The sequence below is a fragment of the Coptis chinensis genome, chromosome 6 (assembly GCF_015680905.1).
Source record: "Coptis chinensis isolate HL-2020 chromosome 6, ASM1568090v1, whole genome shotgun sequence".
Taxonomy (NCBI): Eukaryota; Viridiplantae; Streptophyta; class Magnoliopsida; order Ranunculales; family Ranunculaceae; genus Coptis; species Coptis chinensis.
This window is the reverse complement of record NC_141461.1, coordinates 97,400,819-97,420,244: the sequence shown is the minus strand read 5'-3', so window position 1 is coordinate 97,420,244 and position 19,426 is coordinate 97,400,819. Positions and strand designations below refer to the sequence as shown.

The window sequence follows — 19,426 nt, the reverse complement described above, 5'->3', positions numbered from 1 at the left end:
AGGTCGTCCAGCTTCTTTTCCAGCTCCTCCACCTCAGCACGGATGGTGAGATAGGCCTCTTTCGCTTGCAGGGTGGAAGTCTTACATCGTTCAGCATAGGTGTTCGCCGCGGCGAGCTGGCCCTTCAACGCCTCCACCTCATGCTTCAACCCGATCAACTCGTTCACTGCAGAGGTCCTCTCCAGAGTCAGGGTAGTGAGCTGGGGCCTCACCGCATCCAGTTCGGCCTTCTCAACCTGTTGCACGACCCGCAATTCGACAATTCGTCCCTTAGCGACTCAACCTCCACTTTCTCCAGGTCAGCGATCTGCGCGGCCGTCTTCAGCTTCTGGTACCCAGCGATCAGCTGCGACAGATCGCACAACATGTCACATTATTATCAAACAACAGCATATAACGCGATAACACAGTCAAGTAGAGCGCAAAGGTTACTTACCAGGCACATCGCCTTGTCCATCCCCCTCAGGTTCGACTCCAGCTCCTTAGCGTCCAAGTCCTTCCTATCACCGTCCAAGGTCATCCCCTCAAGCAAACAAGCAGCTATGGGTGCGGACTTATAGCTGCAGTCCGACCTCCTCACATAGCGCTTCTTCCCAGTCACCTCGTCGATGTACATCAGGTTGCGCTCCAGCTCGTCTTTTCCAGTACTGGAGTGCCCCTTACCAGTCTCTCTTGCACCAACCTTTCCCTTCATCTTGCCAGAGGGATCTCCAACAACCCTGGGTCGAGCGACCTCCGGGGCGTCCTCACCTAGGACGCTGAAGTCGGGCATCGGCCTCGCCCTCGAGTTGCGAGCCGCCTTTCCCCCAGTTCGCACTTCACCACCCAGTACGGTCTCAGCTACCCTCGCAACCTTCACAGGTCGAGACTTCGGGATGTCGAAGAGAACGTCATCCACATCAAAAGGAGCGTCCTCTCGACCCTTCCCTGCTCTAGACCCAGAGGCCCCAACACTTCCAGCGGGTCGCTTCACCCCGGTACGGCCTCGATGTCTGTCTTCCCTCGTCACCATATCACTCTTACGCTTCTCCATCACAAATTTCCTCGACGTCTTCCCGCTCACCTTACCCCGCGCTCTGGCTTTCTGCACTTGTCTCTTTTCCCTAATTGCGGGTCCTCTGCGCTCTTCAAAGAAATGCGCAACTTTCGGTAGCTTTGCCTGTTTCTCAGCTCGCGTCAACCTAGCGAACTTCTCGATCACCTGTCGACTCGACTCCTTTTTTAGGTGGATATCTGCAGAGGCAACAAGACAACAATTTCAGTATAAGTTCAACAAAACCAAGTTGACATCATCAGACAACGCGCTGGTACCCACTAGTAAAGTCGCATATTTTATGGTCCACACTGAACCCGCTAGCACAGTAGCTTCCTACAAGGAGCAACGGTCGTTTGTCCCACGACTCGTTACTCTTACCATCCAAAACGCCCAACAGCGTAGGTCGAGTTTGCAAGCTAAAGTTCAGCGACCTAGATCACTTTACGATGTAGTGCTCAATAACATCAGCTACCTCGATTCGGTACTCACCACTGGCGTTCAATAGGTCAAAAACCTTGAATAATCGCCACGTGTTACCCACAAACTGAACAGGCACCTTGCCACAGCGGTTCAGGAACTCGCAAACCAGCTTGGAGAACGGTATCGTCATGTGCGCCCTCAGCTGTCCCTCACAGATGATCACCCCATGATTTGGTAGGGTGTACCTATCACTATAAACCAGAGCGTTCTGGTCAGGCTCATGGATCTCCAGATCGCTTACATTTATCCCATATTTCTTTCTCAGATATGGGAACGCCCTCAAAGCATGTCTATCCCCGATACAGGCGGCAGCCGCTCGAAGACGACGACCCCTCCGGCGACACGGTGCTAGCCGGTGACTATAGACGCAGATCGAGCCACATCTTCCTCACTACTAGCCCTCAAGCCACCTCACCTTCATCATCACCCTCAACCACCTCACACGGACTCATCTTTCTCATCATCTTCCGTCATCCCACCAAGAAAAACTTCACGAACCTCATTAGATCGAGTGTCATCGGAGTCAGACATTTTTTCTTCTAACCCTAACAAGTCTAGCTACTAGTAACTAACAGGGTATCCTAACAACTCTAGAACAGAGGCTTAGCACGAAACAAGAAGAAGAGGTTCAACAATGGCAGAGAACTAACCTGAAGGATGATGCGGTAATGAAGTTCTGTCTACCAGACGAAGCAGCCAAATGAAGTTTCAAAAGAGCAAGTGAAATTTTTGAGCAACCGCCCCTCCAGTTTCCAAAGCATCATGATTACACCCCAACCCTAGCTGCCCACGACTTCCAACCAACTGTCCTGTCTTTTCACATCCCGAAAAAACGGGACGACACGTTTTCTTCTCTCGCAGAATCGCCGGATCCTCGCCACTTTGAACACGCGTCAAACGTTTGCACCCACCAGCTCACATGGTTAACACGAGCCATTCCTCACAGATCGTTGGAAATTTCCACCTCTAGCATAATCCACTACAAGCATCGATCTCTCTCGCCAGTCGTTTTCACAATCTACCGAGAGGGGGCTGTGTAGGGGAGTGATATTCTCTATCCAGCACGCGCCTAACATGGTGGGAATGGCACATCGACCTATGGATCCAGGTCGCATCTATGAGCTAGTAGAACGCTACAGACAGATCGCAGTATCACGCGCACTACGCTAGGAAGTGACACAGATACCCTTTCCAGAAGCAATCATGACTAAAGGTGTACTTGCACATATCTTGGCCGTCAGCCACTGGTCACGGCCGCAAGCTACTTGTATAGACTGCCACTCCACATCATTACAGCAGACCTATGAGGACAATTCCCACATGCTATCCTGATCTCCACCCCTCGTTTGGGACACCCTTTACACGTGGTGGGCAAGGATACACTCTTAATGTCTATAAATACCTCTCCTATGAACTACGCCAGACCTGATTCTACTCTTTCCCATAAAACCAAGAGTAAGATACGTAGGCAGTTCGCTCTCAAGTCGAACTCGGTCTCATCCAATAACCTATTCCAGTCCCCCAGTGACTGTTTGTAAGGGAAAGCCAAATCACACCTTTACAAGAACATACCACCACTTTTTAACACTTATCTGATGAGCTTGTTCCAAACCGATTTTTCTGCCAGTATTTTCGGCCTCTACTGACTCTTTGAGATGGGCTTGCTTCCTGCATAGCACAAATCATAATTCCAATTGATTGATTGTATATACTACACCAGCTTTCAAGGAAAAGGGTTCAAAACCTCCATCACATGCAAGCACAAAAGGTTAAAACATGTTGTCACCGAATTAAATATTTTAAGACAATCAGAGTAGTAGTGGGAATAATAGACTTTCTTTCTTGTTCAAACACCTGAGATGGGTTAAAAACTTTATAACTAGAATAAAAAACAAGAGAATTTCTATCCATACAGATCATATATGCAATGTTATTAATAGTACTATCCTTAGAGCAATTGGAGGGCTGCTATAATGGGCTGCTAAAAAGTTTCACATAGATCTTTTAGCAGGCTCAATCAAATTTAGCGGCCCAAGTTCCAAAAAACATTCCAACGACACTTTTTAGCATCTATTAAGTTTGGGAGACGGACAGCTAAAACTTTGTCGTCTGTATGTTAAGTTGTAACAAACGGATTACTGCCATCTGTCTAGTCCAGACATTCCAACGGCTAGAAACGGCTAGTTTTTTCTGAAATTACAAATTTATAGCAACTACTTCACACAACTCTCTCACCATTTGCTCCCAATTCTCAAAAAAATTATATCTACTCCAACTACAACAATCACTACTCCAAGTACAACAATGGATCCAAATGAACATACAACCACATCAAAAGGAAAGAAATCTACAAGGTCAGCAAAATTTTCAATTCAAGAAAACGAGACTCTTAATTTGCAAAGCGTGGATATATGTTAATGGAGATCCAATTGTTGGTACGGGGCAACGAATCACACATTTTTGGGAGAGAATATTAGAGAAATTTCGAGAGAGAGTTGACGAAAACAACAAGAGAAGCAAGGATTCGGTATCCACTCGATTTGGACACATCCAAAAAGCTTGCAACCGGTGGGCGAGAATTATCTCATCTTCAGAGAGGACCACAAGAAGTGGCACAACGATCTAAGATCGGTTGGGCGAGATAAAAACAATATATATGTTGGCTCATAACACACACTTTCAATTTGAGCATTGTTGGGTCCTCCTCAAAGATTGCCCAAAATGGAATAAAGAATTGGAGAGCGGTCCACAACTACATCGATCGAGGAGACGAACCAACATCATTCTCGATGTAGATGCCGAAGTCGTGCCTTCAACACCCACAACGCCGTCAGTAACTCTTGGTGGATTTCTAATTGATCCATTTCCTACACAAATTGGGGATGGAAGTGGAGGTGGAAGTGGAAATGCAAGTGGAAGTGAAACCAAGAAAAAACGACCACCGGGAACAAGGGGTGAAAAAGAAATGATGAAGAATGGAAGAGAGAAGTACAAGATGATGGAGAAGTATTTAGCACAAATGACAAATGTCGCCGCCGATAGGGTGAAGATGATGGAGCTCAAGAAGTGCAAAGAAGACAACAAAATATTAGCACAAGATACTTCCACTCTTGAGCCGGAAGTTGCCGAATACTTTAAGACGAAGAAAATTGGGATAATTCGCCAAAGGAGAGAGAGTTGAACATTTGGAACTCCAAGTGGTGCTTATAGTGGAGGTGGTTTGTATAGGACGTACACATGACCTAGGAGGTTAGTGGTGGCAAAGGGACGGATGCGGTATAGCGTGGGAAGACAGGGTGCACAGGATCAGATCCGCGGTATCCCAACCGTTCTGGAACTGCTGCGAAACGTGGAGAGTGGGAGAGCGGCACCAGGAACTGCAAGGTAACCGCTGCGGTACGTGGAAAGAGGGAGGATATAAGATATAGAGGAAAAAAGAAAAGAAAGAAAGAAAAGGAGAACAGAAAAGAGGAGAGAGGAGGAAGATCAGAGGTTGTAATCACAGTCAATACATTTTGGCGCCGTCTGTGGGGACTAGCGAGATAAAATGGCCACCATAACAAAAAAGGGGGTAGGAAGACCTAGAAAGGAAGTTATTCGAGAGGAAGTAGAGGAAGAAGTGAGTGAAGAGAGAGAGGTGAGTAGAGAGGAAGACATATCGGATGTGGCGGCAGACGCCACCAGACTTATGCAAGAAGAAATAGTCAGATTAAGAAACGAGAACGACGAATTGAGAAAGGAAAGAGACCACAAAGAGGACATGGAACATGGGGATCACGGGGGTAGTGAGATGGAAGGAGAGAATGAGGTATACCAGTCCAGTGGAGTAGATACGGAGAGGGCATCACGCTTAGAAGTGGTACAGGCCATGATCGAGAAAGATAGAGAAGCTAACCGTGCGGTAGAAAAAATGAACCAAAGTGCTGCTCAAAAGGAGGTTGCTAACCTCAACAAGAATCCACTGGCGGATTCGATATGGAATTCAGAGGTACCTAAGAGATTCAGTCAACCAAGATTCGAAAGATATGATGGGAAAGGCGACCCAACTGATCATTTGCATCATTTTAGACAACAGATGCCATTGTGGCAGGAAAATAAGTATGATGGATTGCGCTGCATGATGTTCCCTGCAAGCCTTAAAGGGGGCGCTTCGGACTGGTATTACCGTCTATCTTCGCGGAGCATCAATAGGTTTGAAGAACTAGAGCGAAGCTTTGTGGACCATTTCATCCACCGTAAACGGAGTAGTGGATATCGCGGATCGTTTAACGCCAAACAAACATCACGGAATCGTTAAAGGGAGTTCCCTGCGGCAGATTCAAAGAAGAGACCCCGAGGGTGGAGAATCGGAGGGGCATACCGCTGGTTATCGATTTCAAAGACGGATTGAAGCAGGGACTAGGGTGGATGAATCGGTGTCCAAAATCGAAATCACCACTCGCGACGCTTTATACCCAAAGGTAGAAAAGTATATTGCACGAAGATATAATGCAAAAGAAATGCGAGGGAACAAAAGAGATCGGGGAAAAAAGCTGGTGGTGGATAAAGACGCAGAAGGGATAGGGGTAAGAGAGAAGAGAGAGAAGGGGGATCCAAGAGGGGAAAGACGTGGACCGGACAGACGGGAGATCGAACCGGGAGGATATTCGCGGAAAGAAAGCCGCATCGTGAGATAGAACAAACACCTCTTAATAGGCCACTCAGAGGAAATCTTACCACTCATCAAGGGGTCTGCAAGATTATGAAGGACCACGGAATACACGGAGAGATCGAGGGAAAACCATTTTGTGCCTATCATCGATTAGAAACCACGCCACTAACTTAATGTTATGCTTTGAAATGGCGGGTGGTGGAAAGAATGATTGAGAAGCGGATGCTTAGAGAATATGTCGGAGGTTCGTCATGCCGAGAGGGGGGCCCCGCTAGGATCTTGGGTACAATACATGTCATTTGTGGAGAGACACTGGGAGGAATGCCCACCGACAAGATGAGAAGGACAACCGAGTTTACAACAAAGTTAATGAAGTGACAAGCGATTTCACGCGATGAAGATGCTGCTGCGATTACCTTTCACTTGTCCCTAACAAAGTGTTTTTGTTAAGTTGAGGAAGCAAATGAGATAATAGGAAAATGGAAAATATAATGGATTTTTAACTTCAAAGTACAAATACTCTCTTTAAAAAAGCCCATGGCATAACGGAAGAAGCAAGTCACTAGCCTGCAATGTGGATATAAATCTGCCAACTCTATCCTAATCTTTCCATGACTTTATCATCCATAGCTATGCATTTTGAATCCTTTTTATAACTTGAAGGCCTTTCCTATATAATTCAACAGCTTCATCCAAGCTACCTTGAAAGACAAGAATTACGATAACCAAAACTGTTACTGCAGAAACCATAACTAACACAACTCAGTTAATACCTGATCTGACTTCACATGACACACATGGTGCAGAAAGTGAAGGATATCACCCTTTTGTTAACTAGTGACAGGTCACATCAAAACAAACCTAAACTCAGATGGATCCCACTTTATCATTCGCAGTGTTTGAAGCACCAAAATATTATATACAATCCAGTAGAAAGGAACATTCCACCATTGAAAAGTAACTTTATAACAACATAGAGTCCAAGGTTTAACCTTACACATTATTTTACAGAAGATTTTTCAGCATCAAACGCTTTTTGTGGGATTCTCACTTCTTCGAAAACGTACATTTTGTGAACGCCTTTTACCGACTTGTATGTTGTACTAGCCATTTGGCTGACTATGGATTTTGCTACATAAATAGCTACAATGATCCCGAAAAGCTTAAAAGTCCCACTTGAATAAATAATATATATATATATATATATATATAATCTTCACTCAAAAGTTTAGCTAACATACCCTCATCACCAAAACATATAAGAACTTTGGACGTTAAATGTGTCAAAAATATAGGTAGAGGAACACCTTGTCAGTTGCATTCAATGACTTGTATCATAAATACCCAGAGAGTTTTTTCCACTATACATTTATTGGAGGCAAAGTCAAAAATAGCATCATCTCACACTCAAAAACATTGCTAGCAAGTCTAGCTTACCGCTGATTCGTTACCCCCTAACCCATGATGAATCATGTAACTGCTAGCTTCTTACTTGTATATTTTAATCATATGGAAGACAATACTCAAGGTGCATGTCATCAGTCATCAACTATGTCCGCCCCAAATTTTATAATGGCTGATTACCAAAGACACATGGAATTTTACAGTCATTATGAAACCTCGACGGACGTGTCGGGACTTCAACTAAACAAAAAACTAAACAAAGGCAGAATAATCTTTTACAAAAATTTCGGCATAATCTCTTCTCAGTATTTTCAACATTTCATAAACTTAAATCCCCGTCATAACTTTGAAAATCATAACAATATAGATATCTCATTGTTTAATACTCGTGACTTAGAAAGAGAGTAAAAACATTGGGGAAGATTGATCTTAATATTTGAAATTAAAATGATGAAAATGGCGATAGTGGTTGAAGTTTATCAATATGAAGCCTACCGAAAGCATAGATTATGTCAAACTAAAAAGCAATCATCTAGCATAGATTGAATCCTAATCGATGAAGATTGAACCAAAACTAAAATGGAGAGGCTCCATGACAAAAAAAAAAAAAAAGTTTAGTGCTAGAGGAGGCTTATGATGGCAGAGCCAAAGAGGTTGGGGGCTAAAGAAATGAGAGTATGTCCATTAAGAAGATAAGTGGACCAAATCGTCAGATGATAGATTTTGGAAGGACCTATGCAATATTGGGCCTAGGAAGTGAAGGTGTCCAGATGATCGGTAAAATTTGGACTCTGTGGACTCCGGATGCTATTGTAATGGTTTGCTCTTGTTTTAAAGATATATCTAACCAAGACAAAGGAAATGAGGAACACTAAGAAAGTGAGCCGCAGTGTTAGTGAAGTCGACCATGTTTGATTTAACATATTGGAAAGGTTTGTGTTGAAATACATATAGATGATCGATCGAAGATATGTAATTCCATCGTTTCAAGACATATGTAATTCCGTTGCCAGCAAAGATATGGAATAAATAATTCAACTTAAATTAATAAATAAAACACTTGCATTCCCTACAATAAAATTACCTCAAATTCAACAAAACATGAATAAAATGTCCATTAACAAATAAAAATCATTCATAAAATAGTTTTAAACCCCAAAATGAATAAAAAACAATATAAATTCAAGAAAAAAAATAAAATCGTGTTGGTTGGGTACTTACAAACATGTCAAACCTTCCCTATGGACGGGGTACACTATCAGTGGATTTCTTCACATGGAAACCGGGCGTCCTCTTCATGTCTTCAAAACTTCATAAACACTTCTCTTGGCCCCTCTAAGCTCCGATTTCAAATGCAGCTTCTCTCTTGGCTCTTTTTAAGGACTATTTGATAACTTAAGGCAATATATTTTGATATATTCAATAGAATGTTGATGGACTAAGAAGTGCATCCCCCAAACTTGAAATAATTTATATATGTAGCCCAAGTATCCGAATAAGAGGCAAGAATGTGAAGAAACATACACATGCACATGAGAACATACATATACAAAGAAATTATAATCCGAAGAAAAATGCTTAGAGCAAGGAACAAATACAAAACCAATGCATTTATCATCTACTCTAAAAATACAAAACACAAACAAATTGTATTTTAAAAATGAAAGACACTTAGTATTACAAAAGCATGACCCTTGGAGTCTATAAACAAAAGCTTAAAAGAGCAATAAAGAACATCACCAAAATGAGAAAATAATAGAACCCAATATTTTTCATCATGCCATTAGTAAACATCCATAGAAACCAAAGACAGTGGGCTTTAGCAAAACCTTAAGAAGGTGCTGCAGAAGAAATCATCCCAGTCTTCCTAGCATAAGCGAAAATCCCACCAGCATCAATAATAGACCCTGCATCTCCGATGGGCATCAACTTATATTCCTTTCCCTCTGCTCCATCTGCGAGAATCTTTGTCCTTTGTCTGGCCCTGGATAACTCTAACTATAGCTAGAGGCAGCTCCTTGCCGGCTTAGAAGCCTCCAGCAGCAGGACCAAAGTTCTACTATGCCTCTGAGATCCTATTCTCTGGAGGTATATTATCTCCTTTCCCGCCTGTGGGAAGTCCTCCTATCTGAAGGCATTGATTCTCTCCGGCTCTTCCTGATAAGTCTCTTCCTCCAGTCCGTTGTCTGACTGAACTGGACCATAGTTCTGCTGAGGTATGTAGCTTTGTGGTGCGGAGCCCATTGTACCCCAGTGCCCCTTCCATCTCCTGGTCCAGCTGGAGTTGAATTGAAGTTTTGTTGCAGTGGATAATTCTGTTGTGCCACATAGTTCCTTCCATCTCCTGAATTAGGCTGGACTTGGAGCAAACATTTGCTGTGGTGGACAGTTTTGTTGTACCCACAGTTCCTTCCTACTCTTTGTTTGGCTGGACCTGGATCTGGACCAAAGTTTTCCCTTGAACCGTAGTTCTGTTGTGGTGCATAGTTCTGTCATCTCCTTGGGCAGAACCCTGGTGATCATAACACTGGTTTCTTGGTTGATTTGGTGGGGCCATTACTACGCCCTATCACCATATCTATCAGACCTATACTGTACCATGGAGGCCTGTGAGTAATTATCCTGTTCTCATATTTGTCTCCCCTGACAATCACAGATAATTCTTTAATGTCAAAGAAACAACCTGAGATTTTGTATCAGGCCTCAGGCATTCTTTATTTTTGCCACCCTCTCTTCTCATATAGATGTGAAAACAAAACTGCATGGCGTTTCTCAATAATGGAATATTGAAGAAAATTGTGTTTTCTATATTGTGGAAAATGAGCTTAAATATAATTGGTACTCTGGTGCAGCCATGTCTTGTTGCGTCAACTGGTGGACTTGTTGACACTGATAGAAGATCTACTGGATTCCAGATGGGCGGCTTCAATGTCAAAGTAAGTAGATTGTTTTTTAGCTTGAGCGTTACAAATCCATCTACTTGTTATTTATGCTATCAACCTAACTTCTGTTTTTCCCCTTAAAAAGTGTGAAGCAGTAGATCCAGAGGATGTGACTGCCATTACCACTACTGTCCAAAGGGTCCTTGCAGTTTACGGTACTCCTGCAATGACTAAGATGATCCAAAATTGCATGGCTCAAGACTTTTCATGGAAGGTTGGTGAATAGATATGTTTGCAATTCTCCTGTACATACTTGAAACTCAAGAAAAAACCATGTATCACATTTTCCCTTTTCTTATTCTTGCACGGGATACTAATAGATATTATTTTGGCTCAGGGACCTGCCAAGGTGTGGGAGGAGACACTGTTGAGTTTGGAGGTTTCTGGCAGCGAACCAGGTATTGAGGGCGAGGAAATTGCTCCTCTTGCCATGGAAAATGTTGCAACTCCTTGATGCTGAAGGAAATTTTAGTGAAGCTAGTTCTATATAAATGTGGTTGCCTTGTACATGATTTTGTTCAACTATCAAAGAGTCTTCTGTGTAATGTGGTGAACTGGTGAAGGGCAAAGCTTGTGGTGGCATACAACAAAACACATGATTGTTGTATTGCCAATCCATAAGCTTAATTAGTAAATAGTGGGAAAAAAAAAGAATTACCAGTCTGGTACCTGTAATTAACTGTACACAGTACACAGTACCAAAATTATCAACAAATGTTAATATGTACCAACCACCATCATAAACCATATAAATATCAAAATCACACATAATCAATTGTCAAGGTAATGTGAAACTTACGAAAACATAAACCAAGACTTAATATTTAAAATGTCTCATTAACTTTGAGCAATGTGAAACTTAGATATTGTAGGAAGAGTTTGAAACAAAATTTTTTACACTTACCCAACTGAAGTCAATAATTTATATACTGATAATCTGTAATCCATTCATCACCAAGTAAAGTATAAGCAAACATAGGCTAAAACCTATCATACTTGAGCAACATGGTTGATATCTTCTTTAGTCTATTAATCTATTTTTCTAATCAAATCGCAAATTAGGCAAAACTGTTTACATTTTGCATACAATATAACATCAGCCAGTATGGTGTAGGAGGTTTTCTTGCCTCTAAACTATACCTGCACCATAAATAACGCATTTGCCCAATGTTCAGGCTTACCATGCACCGTACACTCGTAAGTTTCAGGAGAAATGCCTGATGCTTTCGAGAACTCCTTTCAAACTCCTCCTCTCTGGGTGCATAAGCAGCAGAATAAAATCCCCAACTAACATACGTTTCACCTCTTTGAGAAAAACTGTGTGTCGGTAGATCTCTCCTGAAGCTCTCTGAAAGGTACCTCAGACAATAAGCATGGAAACCATTTTCAAATACCTGAGATATTGATTCTCTCAAGCCCTTGTCGACATCTGCTACAAATGTTATGGGTTGAGAAGTTGAAACTACAGTTTTCAGTTACATTAAAAACCAATGCCAGTTATCGACAGTCTCCGAATCTACAACAGCAAAGGCAACTGGAAAACACCATCGTCCCCATCGACTGCTATCGCAGCTAATAAAGTCGCCTGATATTTAGACTTTAGAGATACGCTATCAAGGAAAAGGAGGGATGACAACCTAACTCGAAGCCGTGCAAGGAGTCATGGAATGAAATAAAAAAAGACGATGAAAGGTTGAGTCATCTTTAGTGGTGAAGTCAGCAAAACTACCCGGATTAGTCTCCAATATCTTCTCACATAAAAAGGGCACTGACTCAATGATCAACTTTCCTGTTCCTGTCGTTGTTGTTGGACATATTCTTGAACCAATCAATAAATCAGAATTCGTTCAAGTCAGTCCCCCGTAAAACCCATAGCCAGATAATTGATGGGTTACTTTTGTTTTTTTATTTTTGTGTTCACTGCGAATCCCAACAACAATCGAGTTTCTCAAGGCAGTTCCTAACTCGGCAAAGGAAGATTGAGCCAATAGTCAAAAAGTATTTAGTAGAAAGATTTTGGTTCATTTTCCAATACAGGTGAATTGGAAGAGAGAATGGAGATAAGATTTAAGAATGGAGATAAGATTTAAGGAAGAGGTTTTATCTACTTTATCCATTTGGGTTTTTTATATATTTTGGCTTTTAACAATTGAAATCACCAAAGGCGTATAATTCATTTTTTTAGGTAAAATTGATGTGTCGGTGACCGAGAGAAAAAAGGGGGACGAGTGCGTGGTTTGGAAGGATTCCCAACTACTCAGTATTAATGGTCTTTTTTTGATTATGTTGTATTAACTTTTTATTCGGACCAAACACTATACTAAAATGTCTCTATTTCCAAGGGATAGGGTATGCTAACCCCCTGCACCAGACACAGCCTTCGGAAGTCGGAACATGCTTAATCCCAAAGGTTGGCCACTTTTGCTATTTGAAATATATTTTGGCCACCATAGCACAACTAATAGGTTTGCCAATGGGGCTGTCTTAACATCAGAAAACACCGAAATATGTTACAATAGGTTTGCCAATGGGGCTGTCTTAACATCAAAAGACAATTCTCAGTTTATTTTAAAAAAAGGGCCTGCAGTTCTGACATACAAAATGTGCCACAGGCAATGGTGACAATAATCCAAATCATTCGAAAAAAATCATAGCAATGAATTCTCAAAATAAAATTAATAAAAAAAAAATGCCTCTAGGCAATAAGAGAGAAAAGAGAGGCAATAAGATTAATCTATTGGAAAAGTACCAATAAGGACCACCAAGCAAAATGTCTGACCATTTATAAATAACCATTTACCGAAGAAACAAGGGACATTTACTGAAATAAAGTTCTAAACAACAAATTGAATTTAAATTTGTAGATTGCTTTTTATTTCCTTTGGTGATTTCAATAACACTGTTAAATCTAACTCTCAAATTCAACTTTCACTTTCTGTTTTACAATTTAATCCATCTTAGATAATTATTTTCTATAAAAGAGACTTTGCATCTTATGCACTATAACACCATTATAACCGTCATAGCTATTTAATCACCTTGTCCTTTGTAACAACTATTACCAAACATTTTACGTAATTTCCAATCTCTTACCATTGACTCGTCAATTTCTGAGGAAGCTAATGAAACAACTCCAGCAAGTGCTTCCAAGTGCTAGTCCTGTAAGAGTTATTGCATTGCCACAAAGATTACTTTCAAGAATTTCATTCACTCACAGATATACACATACATTGGCATGCCTCTGTCTGACATGAATAGAGAACTGAGAAAACTTTAACCACTTACTACCATTCCCCACCTATGCTACAACCTCCCGCCCATTTAATGTGTTACTGGCTCATCTTTTATAAGGTAACCGAGAGAGAGAGAGAACAAAACAGCCCTGTCAAATTTATAACCCTTCAAAAGAGATAAGTTTTAGAATGTGCAGATTCTTTTCAGGGCAGAACGATCGGAAACGAGCTAGGTTCGGGTATATTGGATGTATGAGATGAGGGAACTATCAAAGAGATTATGGCGTTGAGTCTAGGGTTCAGTGTCCCTATCGCGGATGAAGTTATTCTATCAAACCCCCTATTTGCTCACATTCCAGAACGAACCTATACCAAACATGTATATGCACAAGAAAAGAGATAGAAAGGTGTAAGAAAACTCAAGGCCGCGAGTGCAACCGTGCTCTCACAAGATTCAGGGCAAAAAATTAGATTGTATGCTATATATTTCAGGATGAGAATCAGTGCTAGATTCAGCACCACTATAACTATAACGCCATCTTCCATCACTTTGACTGAGTTTTATAAATGGAGTTTTGAAGTGGATTCCTTAATAACAGCTTGAAGTTTTGAAGCAATGCCCTCGAGAAGAGCAGCATTAACTAATTGACAATTCAAAGGCTGGTTAACTCAATAAGTGGGCAAGTCCCTCCATCTGTTTCTATGCCGAGAACCTGAAATGTTCTTAACGCCTCATACGTTTCCTCTAAACTGGTGAATAAGAAAAACAAAATTAGAAAATGCAATCGATCTTGTAATTAAAATAACTAAAAATTAATAATTAAAAAACCTTTCAAGGAAAGATCCGGGGTTGTTGAAAAGTTGTAAATGGATTTGATTTGTAATAGGATGAAGAGTTGATGAAGAAGCATTACAAGAAATGATGGATCCGATTATCATTAATGAAATCAACGTCCTCATTTTCATCCTTGTCATAAAATAAATAATCAGGGAGTAACTCACAAAACTACCAGAGACCAGGTAGATGAAAGTTCAAGTATATACCATTAACGCCAAATAAAAATGTCAAGTATACTCCTAAGCATGGAAATAATTAATTGACTGGCGCATCTAAAGCGACCTAGTGTATTTAGTACGAACAATCATTGTTCATACCCCCAATTACAAACATTAGTTATGAACAATGAGTGTTCATTCATATTGGAGCTATGAACAATGATCTAATAGGTATGAACATTGATCCAATTATGAACATGGATTGTTCATACCTATTTGGGAGTATGAAAAATCATTGTTCATACATCAAAAGTGTTCATACATCAAACATGAACAATCATTGTTCATGACTATTTTTAAATTTTTTTCAATTGGTAGGTATGAACATTGATTGTTCGTAGTCTTTGGGTATAAACATTGATTGGGTATAAACATTCGATGTTCATAGTAAACATTCAATGTTCATAGTGAACATTGATTGTAAAATAGTCATTTGGGTATGAACATTCGATGTTCATAGTCCTTGGATATGAACATTGATTGGGTATGAACATTCGAATGTTCATAGTCCTTGGGTCCTTTGGGTATGAACATTCAATGTTCATAGTCCCCGAAAGTATGAACATTAGGATATTCATAGTCCTTTGGTCCTTTGGGTATGAACATTGATGTTAAATCGCTTTACTGGGTATGAACATTAAATCAATATATTGTATAAGGTACATTCACCTATTTAGATATGAACAATCATTGTTCATACACTAGAGAAGGTATGAACACTCATTGTTCATACACTTAGAAAGTATGAACACTCATTGTTCATAGTAAAATGATAAAAAGGGTAAAATCATAAAATATTTATTTAAAATCCAGGGCCATTTCCTTGAGGGGTTATTTTCACATAATGATATAACGGCATTTAAAAAATGTAAAAAGCCGGACCAACTTATTTTGTCCTGAGGGTTCTTAATTTTGAAATAGTGGGTTAGTGAGTTACTTTTCTACAAAATTTGTCCTTGTGAGTTACTTTCAAAAACCGTGTCCTCTGGGGACTTCATTTTCCCCAAAAATTGGGCCTTGGGACCAATTTCTTGATAAATAATTCAGGACGAGGCGCAGGCCTTTTTGTTTTTGTTTTCAAGAGTGTGAGTCATTTTGAGTCAATGCCGATATATATGTCGCGGTATATCTAGCTAACGGCATTGAAATATAAGTCAAACGAGATGAAAAGTGTCCGAACTAATAATCAAGTGGGAATATGGTAACGTTCTTGAGTTGGCTTTTTTTTTAAAGGGCGTAAAATGTGTCTTGGTTTTTGCTCCTGTCAATGTCCCCCTAATAGTTTTCTCTCTCCTCTCGTCTCCCTCCTTCATCTTTCTCCACCTCTCATCTCTGCTCTTCTCTTCATCTCCCTCCTTCATCTTCCTCCTCTCATATCATCTCCCTGATTTTCTCTTCATCTCCCTCCTTCATCTTCCTCATCCTCTCATCTCCTACCTTTGCTATGCTCACTTCCCCACTGCTATGCAGTAATTCTAGTAGATACTGATTTATTAGTTTTAATAAAGGGGAGGATACGCCCACTCCCAATCTAAGCCCCTCCAAGCCACTCCACGAAATCATTGCCCACTCATGTCCATGAGTTCATCTCCAAATTTAAAGGACGAAATTAAAACCACTACTACAAAAATGCAAATAGATAGCATTTAATCAATAGCATATATAAAAAAACGCTATACGTTTTTTAGAGATAGCGTTTTCTAGTTTAGTGCTATCAAGTTTTTTTACCGGAAACCTTACAATTGCGTTTATATGAATATTGCTATTGATTGCGTTTTTATCTAACTGCTATTGCCACCAGGTCACTGTTGACTTCGACACCCAATTCTTAAAGCCCGCTCAAACGAAAATCCCAATTTTAACTTTTAAGTGGGCGCTTTATTTTTTTTTCTATTTTCCCTCTTTCCAAACAAAAACCCTTATTGAACAAAACAGCCGCCACGTCTGATTTTCTCTTAAATCCAAATCCTCTTTCCACCATCACCGATCACCCCACCACCACGTCCAAAACCACCACCACCTCCAATCACCCCACCACCGCGTTTACCATCACTGCCCCATCAAAATCCCTTCCTTCCTCTCATCTCAAAGCAAAACAAAAACTTCTATCATATCGGTACTCATCTTCTCCATCTTAAAAAACCCAATCTTCAATTGTTGCAGTTTCATCTCTATTTTTAGCAAAAACAAATATTTCTTTCAATTTTTTTTCAGGGTTCATTGAAGTGCGGACGCCTAAAATGTTTTCAGGAATTCTGGTCAACTGTGTGATAACCCATTTGAATCTAGTCAACTCTACTAATATTTTCAATCTCCGCTTTAAGCATTTTGTGAGCCTAGCCTTCTTCATTACTTTATTGACTTGTATATAGTTTTATCTTGGTTTTTTTTTACTGAGCACCCATTTTACCCAGGGTTGGAAATCAATGGAAGACCTTTGAAGCGACCTCTGTTCGATTTTGGAAAGCTTTCACTTAATGGTTCATCCGGAAAAGGTAATGAAGAAGCATTTGTGTTTTTTTTCATAATGGGCAAGAGTTATGAAATGTGTTTTTTTCTCTTTTTTGGGTTTAAAGGAATTGAAGAACAAAAAGGTTTTTGTCCAGCATTTAGAGACAATGAGCAGCTCAGATGCCACCGTTGATATACTGCAATCTTTTGTGGTCAGTAACAAGTTCTTTTCTAGTAAAGGATTTTTCAAATTTTCATTTCTGCGGACTCTGGTCAACTGGGTTATTAACAACTGTGCTTCAAGATAGGATTGAAAAGCGCCCGTCAGTAATTGGAGCACAAGATTAGGCTTTCAGGGAACAATTTTGATTTTAAAAATTGAGTCTTGGATTTCATTTGAAGACGAGAATACAGGAAATTTATGGGGGGTCTATTGCTTTCAATCTAGGTAATTTACAACGATCCAACTCTCAATTGTGTCTTTTCATTCAATTATTGTTTGTATGTGTGTTTTGGGTAATCACCATAATTTACTACAGGCTTTTAGTAAACAACAAGTTAATTAGGTAAGGACACATTTACATTAGTTCCTCCAGCTACTACATCTTTGACTTGCTCACTGGGATCGTATGTGGTTAGGGAATTGATAAATGTACCTTGTTTATTGATTTACACGTTGACCTCTAGTTATTTAAAGAAGCAACTAAAGATGATCACGGACTACCATTAGTTGTCATAGCTACTCAATAATCTGGCATCTATATGATTTACTAAGCAACTTTTTGGCAACATGTTGCATGCATTTCTCGCTCGACTTCCATTAGTCACACATTATGCTTTGTATATTGTAGTTTATTTGTACTGATGTAGTTTAAATTCAGCCTGAAATGTTGGTTAGGTACTTTTTTAATGCTCTTTTTACTTTTTTCTCATGACCGAACATGTACATACATCTTCATATGATCCATCTGGAAATGCATAAGATGGTAAAATTATAAATATTAGTGGGTTGAATCAATGAGCGAAGTTGATTTAGACAAGTTGGGGTAAGGAGGACCACTACCGGATATTAATATAAAAGAAATTTACATGGGAGAAAAACCTTTTCGGGAATCTTTGCCTCAAGGTATTGTCTAGCTAAGACATCATCAAAGAGGAATAAAAATATAGAAAAAGAGGTTAAGGCTCTTGATCTATCAATATTTAGTTTTCATAATCTCATGTACTATGGTTTCATTAGTATCTTTCATATGCATGGTCCTAGGGGTTTTACTTTACTAGTTCATAATGCTATTGGAGACCCAATGATCCATGATCGGTATCTTTTAGTTTGAAACCCTTTGCTTACATGACTACCATATTGGTATCTTTTGCTAGTTATATATATTTTTTTCTTTTGAATTCTCCAGGTTTTTAGTTCATATAAATATGTGTTGTGATATTTTTTTGGCACTTGGGTTGTTTGTTCATATAAGTTTTGTTTGGCACTTAATATTCTAAAATTTAGTCTAGAAGTTGAGGTTATTATGTCTTGATGTTTTCGGCCACATTATGCGTCGTTGTCATTTCAGTATTTTGACAAGGAACTAAGGACACTTTAAACCAAATGTCGAAAGCGGAGGTAAATTTTTTTGTTGATCGTGTTTGTATATACACTTATTTCTCATTTAATAGAATATTTGTTGGTATGTTGATTGTGTTTGTATATACACTTGTTTCTCATTTAACAAAAATTTTGTTGGTATGTGGACAAAGTTCAAAGTAAGCTAAAAAAGGAAAAGGAAGGAAAAACATCTATCAATTTTGCTCTTACAAAGTCCACAAATGTTGGGATAAGCATTTCAAATAGAAATTCATGTGACAAGGAAGATTCATCAAAAGATGATGGCGCTGGTAGCCTACCACACTCAACCTCTCAAGCTGAGTTCCACTTGTCAAAGAAAAAATTGTGCATATCAGAGAAGCCTAATTCTAAGAAGAAGGTAAGCACACATGTCCTTTTCTAAAACACATATTAGTGCACACTCTCACGAAGGCCCCCCCCCCCAAAAAAAAACTGCAACACACACGCACATGCTTCGAGGTGCTCCTTCCGCTTCGATGATCGCAATACCCAAACTCCCCGCTCCTACTTTGGAGCAACCTCTTCATTTGTTATATCCATTTGGAGTTT

The 19,426-nt window shown here is 40.0% G+C and overlaps 1 long non-coding RNA gene across 2 annotated transcripts; it reads left to right on the top strand.

Annotated features, from left to right (window-relative positions):
- The first annotated feature begins 16,631 nt into the window (after positions 1-16,631).
- Positions 16,632-18,167, top strand: LOC147495892 (uncharacterized). 2 transcript variants are annotated; one of them, XR_015199327.1, is made up of 5 exons: positions 16,632-16,918; positions 17,017-17,132; positions 17,217-17,297; positions 17,379-17,465; positions 17,562-18,167. It is a non-coding gene; the product is annotated as an uncharacterized LOC147495892 (long non-coding RNA). The 2 variants fall into 2 exon arrangements; XR_015199326.1 differs by having other exon boundaries at positions 16,633-16,918; positions 17,558-18,167.
- The last annotated feature ends 1,259 nt before the right edge of the window (positions 18,168-19,426 follow it).